General features: G+C 42.3%; 1 pseudogene; it reads left to right on the forward strand.

Moving 5' to 3' along the window:
• Positions 1-788: 788 nt before the first annotated feature.
• LOC132901127 (odorant receptor 131-2-like) lies at positions 789-1,592 on the forward strand (annotated as a pseudogene).
• Positions 1,593-8,552: the final 6,960 nt, after the last annotated feature.

Raw genomic sequence — 8,552 nt, forward strand, 5'->3', positions numbered from 1 at the left:
CATTGCTCTTGGGTGACTTTTATGCCACTCCTGGCACAAAAATTCAATCAGCTCAGCTTTGCTCGGTGGCTTGTAACCATCCATTTTCCTCTTCATCACATTCCAGAGTTTTTCAATGGGGTTCAGATCTAGAGATTGGGCTGGGCATGACAGGGTCTTGATCTTGTTGTCCTCCTTTCACAACTTGATTGACCTGGCTGTGTGGCATGGAGCATTGTTCTGCTGGAAAACCCAATTCTCAGAGTTAGGGAACACTGCCAGAGCAGAAAGAAGCAAGTTTTCTTCCAGGATAAACTTGTACATGGCTTGATTTATGTGTCCTTCGCAAACACAAAAAAAATCTGCCCCATTCCAGCCTTGCTGAAACACCCCCAGATCACCGGCCCTCCACCAAATTTCACAATGGGTGTGAGACACTGTGGCTTGTAGGACTCTCCAGGTCTCCATCTAACCATTAGATGGCCAGGTGATGGGAAAAGCTGACAATTGGACTCATCAGAGAAGATAACCTTACTCCAGTCTTCAACGATCCAATCCTTATGGTCGTTTGTAAACCTTAGCCAGGCTCTTTGCTTCTCATTGATGAAAGGCTTTTTTTTCTAGCTTTCCATGACTTCAACCCTACTGTGTCAAACCAACCTTGCCATGCACTTAACCCCAGCTGCCATTCTTTTTTGGGTCACTTGATGTCATCTGACAGTTGTTGAATGCCATTCAAAGGAGTTGATCATCCTGGTCAGTGGAGTGTCATTTTTGCCTTCTGCCAGTCTGTAACTTTGTTGTCCTCGATGTCTGCTAACTACAGCAATATTTATTTATTATATCTTAAAGCCCATTTGTTTGAGAAGGTCTTGTTGTTGGATGCCCTAGTTGGGATCTTCCTCTATATAAACTGCTTAATGATATTCACATTTCTGAAAAAGGAGGCGTTGAGAGAAGAAACTCAATACATTTTGTTTGCACAAACACTGTTTGTGGACACTGCTCATACTGATATCTGTGTTGCTTACTCTTGGGAGTTATTTCCAATATCAATGCACATGATTGTTTGTACTGTCAGTTTTATGATTCTCTCCTTTTTCAGCGCTGACTTTGGTGGCTGTGTCTGGAAGGCTATGTGGCTATATGCATGCCTTTGTGACATGTGGACATTTCTACAAGCAGGACCAGATATTATGGGCTTCTTATCATTTGGAGTGTCAGTTCTATAATCCCTGTGTTCTCTGGTATTGGATATTGGGTAGTAGCTCCACCTGCTGCTCTTTTCTCCTATGCAGTATGTAATCAAGAGGTAATGTTAGTCAAAGAATGGCAGGCACATGGTCATGCTATAATTTACATTATCTTTTTCCTTTTTTTGGTGAATATCATTGTGTTTACCTATGTCAAGATAATGACTGCAGCCAGAGCTGCTTCCTCTGAGAAAAAGAAATCAACCAATAAGAGTCTCAGAACTGTGCTGCTTCACGCATTTCAACTGCTTCTGTGCATGATAGTTTTTAAACTCATATATAGAAATGGCATACTACAAATTTGAAGAAATAATACTTAGGAACATAAGATATTCCAATTGTATTATTTTTACCATGTAGTCGTAGGGCGGCACAGTGGTGTAGTGGTTAGCGCTGTCGCCTCACAGCAAGAAGGTCCAGGTTCGAGCCCCGTGGCCGACGAGGTCCTTTCTGTGTGGAGTTTGCATGTTCTCCCCGTGTCCGCGTGGGTTTCCTCTGGGTGCTCCGGTTTCTCCCACAGTCCAAAGACATGCAGGTTAGGTTAATTGGTGACTCTAAATTGACCGTGAGTGTGAATGCTTGTCTGTGTCTATGTGTCAGCCCTGTGATGATCTGGCGACTTGTCCAGGGTGTACCCCATCTTTCACCCGTAGTCAGCTGGGATAGGCTCCAGCTTGCCTGTGACCCTGTAGAACAGGATAAAGCGGCTAGAGATAATGAGATGTAGTTTTATTCCACTGATATATGGAGTCAGAGATAAAACAAAATTTGCCTTGCTTTTAGACATTATGCTTTGTGTGGTACTGATCGCCTTTTCTTAACATTGTTTGAAAACAAACAATTGAACATAAGACCAGTTCAGAAACAATACTGGTCATCATAACCTTAATGATTATTGCAGTGAGTGGGATCCAAATGTCTGAGACCACACTGAAAAGCTGGAATTTATTTATTTATTTATTTATTTATTTAAAATTGGAAATGAGCAGAAAACTTTGGAATTGTAAAATATTTAAAAGAAAGAACGTTTTAAGAAGTATTTAAGTTTCAAGATTCTGCACTATGTGTAGGCCCCTATGTAAATGTAAGCCAGTCAATTAAAGTCAAGTTTATTTGTATAGCGCTTTTAACAATAAACATTGTCGCAAAGCAGCTTTACAGAATTTGAATGACTTAAAACATGAGCTAATTTTATCCCTAATCTATCCCCAATGAGCAAGCCTGTGGTGATGGTGGCAAGGAAAAACTCCCTCAGATGACATGAGGAAGAAACCTCGAGAGGAACCAGACTCAAAAGGGAACCCATCCTCATTTAGGCAACAACAGACAGCATGACTATAATATTAACAGTTTTAACATGAAGTCAGTTTCATTGATGTTATAAACTCTTCATTGATGGAAACTTGAGTGCAAAACTGTTCATGACAACTGCAGTCCTAAAGTTAGCAAGTCAACTGTAGTCCTCAGCCATAAAAGCATTACTGTAAGAGTCCAGAGCGTCCTCCAGGTGTGACTTTCAACTGTCCTCATGGGGCCATCCTCCACAGGAGCGATGCGATGAGACTCCAACCAGACACAGGGCACCAGGATGGATCAAGCAGGTCAAAGGAGCAGAAGAGGTCAGCATCTCGATCCCAGGATTGACATGTAACTCAGAGGGACAGATGTTGGGGGGAGGGGGAGAGAGAGAGGGAAAGGGAGAGAAAATACAGGTTGTTAGGTATGCCCAATGTCACCTGAATAAGTAGGAACAGTATACATATTGCCCTGAGTCCAAGCAGGGACTCCGGCAACTAACTATTACCCCTTTTCCACCAAATCAGTTCCAGGGCTGGTTCGGGGCCAGTGCTGGTGCTGGTTCACAACTCGTTCAACTTGCGAGCCAGCTGAGAACCAGTTTGCTTTTCCATAGCTCGCGGTGCTAAGAGAAGACACGTCATTACGTCGCTGTATACGTCAGTTACGTCATTGTATACGTCATTACGTTGCTGTATACGTCAGTTACGTTGCTACGTTTACATAAACTTTGGCGCGAATATCAAAGCAAAAACTACACGGAAGAAGCAGCAGCAGCAACAACAATAATAATAATGGATGACTTCGTGTTTGTACAGCTGCTGCTTCTCGTCGCTTAAAAATGGCGATCTTTCGTGGTCTTGTTATTGTTGTTGGTCTTAACAACTCCGCCCCCCCACTGACATAAGCGGTTCTTTCCTTTGGCCCAGCAGAAAGTTGGTGCTAGCCTGGACCCGGTTTTTCTGGCCCCAGAGCAAGTTCTTTGTCAGTGGAAACAGAAAACCCGGTTCCAAACTAAGCACTGGCCCCGAACCAGCCCTGGAACTGCTTTGGTGGAAAAGGGGCATAAGACAGCATAACTAAAAGGGGAGAGCCAGAAGGTAACACAGGCATGAGGGAGCCCCAGGACAAAAAGCAGCCAGCCACTACACCGTCAACAAACTCGAGTGAGCAAGCGAGTGGGGACTGACAGCATCCATACATCCCAGTTTACCAAAACACTATGTCTGAGGACCCTCCAGATCTACACCTTTACCTCATAAACACCATTAACAAAAGGCTTGACTAAACAGATGTGTTTTCAGCTTAGACTTAAACACTGAGACTGTGTCTGATTCCCGAACACTACTTGGAAGGCTGTTCCATAACTGTGGGGCTTTGTAAGAAAAGGCTCTGCCCCCTGATGTAGCCTTCACTACACGAGGGACCAGCAGATAGCCTGCACCTTTTGATCTAAGTGGGGGTGGCAGGTCATAGAGGAGCAGAAGTTCACTCAGGTACTGTGGTGCGAGACCATTCAGTGCTTTAAAGGTCAAAAGTAGTACTTTATAATAAATACAAAATTTGATTGGGAGCCAATGCAGCGTGGATAAGACAGGGGTGATGTGGTCATATTTTCTATTTCTACTAAGGACTCTTGCTGCTGCATTTTGAACTAACTGGAGCTTGTTTATGCACTTATTGGAACATCCAGACAGTAAGGCATTACAATAATCCAATCTGGAGGTAACAAAAGCATGAACTAGTTTTTCTGCATCACATAGTGACATTAAATTTCTTATCTTAGCAATATTTCTGAGATGAAAGAAAGCTATCCAGGTAATGTTATCAATGTGAGTTTCGAATGAAAGACTGGGGTCAATAATCACTCCAAGGTCTTTTACTGCTGCACGTGAAGAAACAGAAAGGCCATCCAGAGTTACTGTGTAATCAGAAAACTTACTTCTAGCTGCATGTGGTCCTAGTACAAGTACTTCAGTCTTGTTAGAGTTAAGCAGAAGGAAATTAATAAGCATCCAGTGTCTAATGTCCTTTACACATTCCTCAATTCTATTAAGCTGGTGTCTCTCATCAGGTTTTGCTGACACATACAACTGTGTGTCATCAGCATAACAGTGGAAACTAATACAATGTTTACGAATAATATCACCCAGAGGTAACATATATAAAGAAAAAAGCAGTGGACCCAAGACAGAACCTTGTGGAACACCAAACTTTACCTCAGTACGTCTAGAAATATCACCATTTATATCAACATACTGATAGCGATCAGTTAAATAAGAGCTGAGCCAGGAGAGGGCCGTTCCCTTAACTCCCACAACATTTTCTAGTCTATCCAGAAGAATGGAATGGTCAATGGTATCAAATGCTGCACTAAGGTCAAGCAACACAAGCAGCGAGACACAGCCCTGATCAGACGCCAACAGTAGGTCGTTTACTACTTTAACCAAAGCTGTCTCTGTGCTATGGTGAGGTCTAAATCCTGCCTGATACATTTCATGGATGTTATTCCTATGTAAATATGAGCATAACTGCTGTGCCACAGCTTTTTCAAGGCTCTTGGAGAGAAAGGGGAGGTTTGATATTGGCCGGTAATTGGACAGCTGACAGGGATCAAGGTCAGGTTTTTTAATCAGGGGTTTGATAACTGCTAGTTTAAAGGATTTGGGTACATAGCCAATCGTAAGAGAAGAATTTATTATTTTTAGAAGTGGTTCAATTACTTCAGGTATTATCTGTTTGAATAGACGTGTAGGTAAGGGATCTAGTACGCAAGTTGAGGCTTTTGATGCAGAGATTAATGAAAGTAATTCAGTTTCTTTTAGGGGAGTAAAACATTCTAATTGCTGATCTGCTACAGTTATATTGTTAACTACAGGGTCACTTACATTGACCTTAAATTAGTAGTTTGAATTTTTTGTCGGATATTCTCAATTTTGTCATTAAAAAAATTAATGAAGTCATTGCTACTACATAATACAGGTGTGCATATGTCTACAGTGGACTTATTCCTGGTTAAATTTTGCTACAGTATTAAATGGGATACTGTATTAAATTTTGTTATCTTCTATTAGGGAGGAGAGATATGTTGATCTCGCAGCACTAAGAGCTTTTCTAGACTTCAGGAAGCTCTCCTTCCATGCTAATTTGAACACACTACCAATTTTGTTTGACACCATTTACGTTCCAATTTTCAAGTGGTCTGTTTTAATGTGTGAGTGTCATCATTATACGAGGGTGCTAATTTTTTGTCTCTGACCATTTTCCTTCTAAAAGCAGCTACATTATCTAAGGTATGGCAGAATGTTGACTCTAAGCATTCAGTTGCCTGATCAAGTTTTGCAGGGGCTGACAGTGACCCAATCAAAGTTGATAACTCTGGGAGATCATTTATAAAGCTCTGTGCAGTAGTTGATGTGAATGTACATTAAATACAGTAGCATGGTGAAGAGAATATATTATTACTCAGACATAGTTTGAATGAGATGAGATAATCTCATCTCATCATCTCTAGCCGCTTTATCCTGTTCTACAGGGTTGCAGGCAAGCTGGAGCCTATCCCAGCTGACTACGGGCGAAAGGCAGGGCACACCCTGGACAAGTCGCCAGGTCATCACAGGGCCGACACATAGACACAGACAACCATTCACACTCACATTCACACCTACGGTCAATTTAGAGTCACCAGTTAACCTAACCTGCATGTCTTTGGACTGTGGGGGAAACCGGAGCACCCGGAGGAAACCCACATGGACACGGGTAGAACATGCAAACTCCGCACAGAAAGGCCCTCACCGGCCACGGGGCTCAAACCCGGACTTTCTTGCTGTGAGGCGACAGCGCTAAACACTACACCACTGTGCCGCCCGAGATGAGATAATGATCTGAGGTAACTTCAGACTGTGGATGTATGACTATATTTTCTACGTTTGACCCGAATGTTAGTATTAGATCGAGTGTGTGACCACCATTATGGGTCAGTCCTATGACATTCTGATTAATCCCTACTGAATTTAAAATGGACACAAATGCTGTTTTTAAAGGGTCTTCTGGGTTATCGAAGTGAATATTAAAATCTCCGACAACTAAAGCTTTGCCTAAGGAAATAACCAGATCTGAGATAAAATCTGCAAATTCAGAAAGAAACTCAGAATATGGCCCCGGGGGCCTGTAAATAATAAGTAATGGAATTAACTGGGTAGACTTATTTTTAGAGGCCGCAGCCATTATATGAGTATGAAGAACTTCAAATGTATTAAATTTATAACCAGGTTTTTATGTTACACCTAGATAATCATTATAAATAACCGCAACGCCTCCTCCTCTGCCAGTTAGACGAGTATCCAGGAGTATCCAGACGAGTATCCAGGAGGACTCACTTCATTTAATGCTATATCTTCATTTGGCTTAATCCATGTTTCAGTTAAACAAAGTACATTAAACTCTTGATCAGTAATGAGTTCATTAACCATTAGCACTTTAGATGTAAGAGATCTAATATTTAATAGCCCCACCTTTAGATCAAAGGTGCTGGCAGCAGCTGTACAGTCACTATGATCTAATTTTATATTGATTAGGTTACTGGAACAAACTCTCTGAATATTTCTACCTTTTTGTTGAGCTTGGGGAACAGACACAGTCTCGATGTAGTGGACCCTGAGTGACGACTCTGTGCAGCTAGCAGACAGTCGGTTTAGCCTGTTCGTCTGCTCCCTGGCCTTGGCTCTGGATTGTCAGAAATTAACTAGGCCTGTTCTGAGACTATGACCTATGCTGCAGGAAATGAGAGCAGCACCTTCCCGAGTGGGATGGATACCGTCCCACCCTAACAGGCCAGCAGTGCCCTCAAAATTAATCCAATTATCTATAAAGTGCACACTGTTTTCAGAGCACCACCTGGACAGCCAGCAGTTCAGCGACCATAACCTGCTGTAAGCTATATTGTCACGCCGCATTGGGATGGGGCCAGAGCATACTACAGCATCGGACATAACCTTCGCTAATTTAAACACCTCTACAAAGTTACTCTTAGTAACCTCAGACTGACGAAGGCGTATATCATTAGCTCCTGCATGGAAAACTATCTTTGAGAACCTGTGCTTGCCTAGGACCCTAAGATTACCTGCTATGTCTGGCACCCTGGCTCCTGGTATACACCTGACTAAAGCTGCTGGTGCCCCTAAAGGCTGAGCTAATTTCATGTGCCATATGATAGAGTCCCCTATAACCAGAGTTCTTTCAGGTTTCTCAGTGGGTGCATCACTAAGGAGAGCAAACCTGTTCAACACGTGATGCAGAGAGGAGTGGTGCTTCTGTGGGCGAGCCTCAGCGGTAGCTTTGGCTCTACGCTTATGCTGCTGAGCTGTCACCCATTTGCCCTGCTGTAAGGTCTCTAATGCTGGAGTTGGGGGATTACTAACTCCACCTAGGGCATCCAGACTTTCCCCTACAGAAACTACACTGTTCTCATTCTCACTGACCTTCTCTAAAGCCTGGATACGCACTTCTAATACTATAATCTTCTCCATCAGAGAGCTAACTAATCTGCACTTATCACACATAAAGCTATCGCTAGCAATGGAGGAAGAATGACTAAACATCCTGCACTCAGCACACTGAACAGGCTGAAGGTGTGCCATGATGAAAAGATTCACATACCTTAATCAAAGATCTGTTGATATTAAAGCAGATCCGATGTGGATGGCCTCCACTTGTGGTTTTTATGCAGGAGGAGAAAAAAAAGAAAAAGAAAGCTTCCTGTCTCGGCGTTCTTCCGAAAAAAGAAAAAAAAAACAAAAAAGGAAAGCGAAAGTGGAAAGTACAAAAAGGAAAGCGACAGTACAATAAAAGTGAAGATGATACTGGAAAATTATTTATAGAATTTTTTTTTTTTAAAGATTAGTAATTAATGCCAACACTCACGGGGGAAAAAAGCACTCATCGCAAACAACTCAGGAACCAGGAAGTGCGTAGCACTGTTTTGAGAATTTGTGAAATGTAACCAAATTTGTGATATTGACCATG

Source organism: Neoarius graeffei, chromosome 17 (genome assembly GCF_027579695.1).
Source record: "Neoarius graeffei isolate fNeoGra1 chromosome 17, fNeoGra1.pri, whole genome shotgun sequence".
NCBI classification, from domain to species: Eukaryota; Metazoa; Chordata; class Actinopteri; order Siluriformes; family Ariidae; genus Neoarius; species Neoarius graeffei.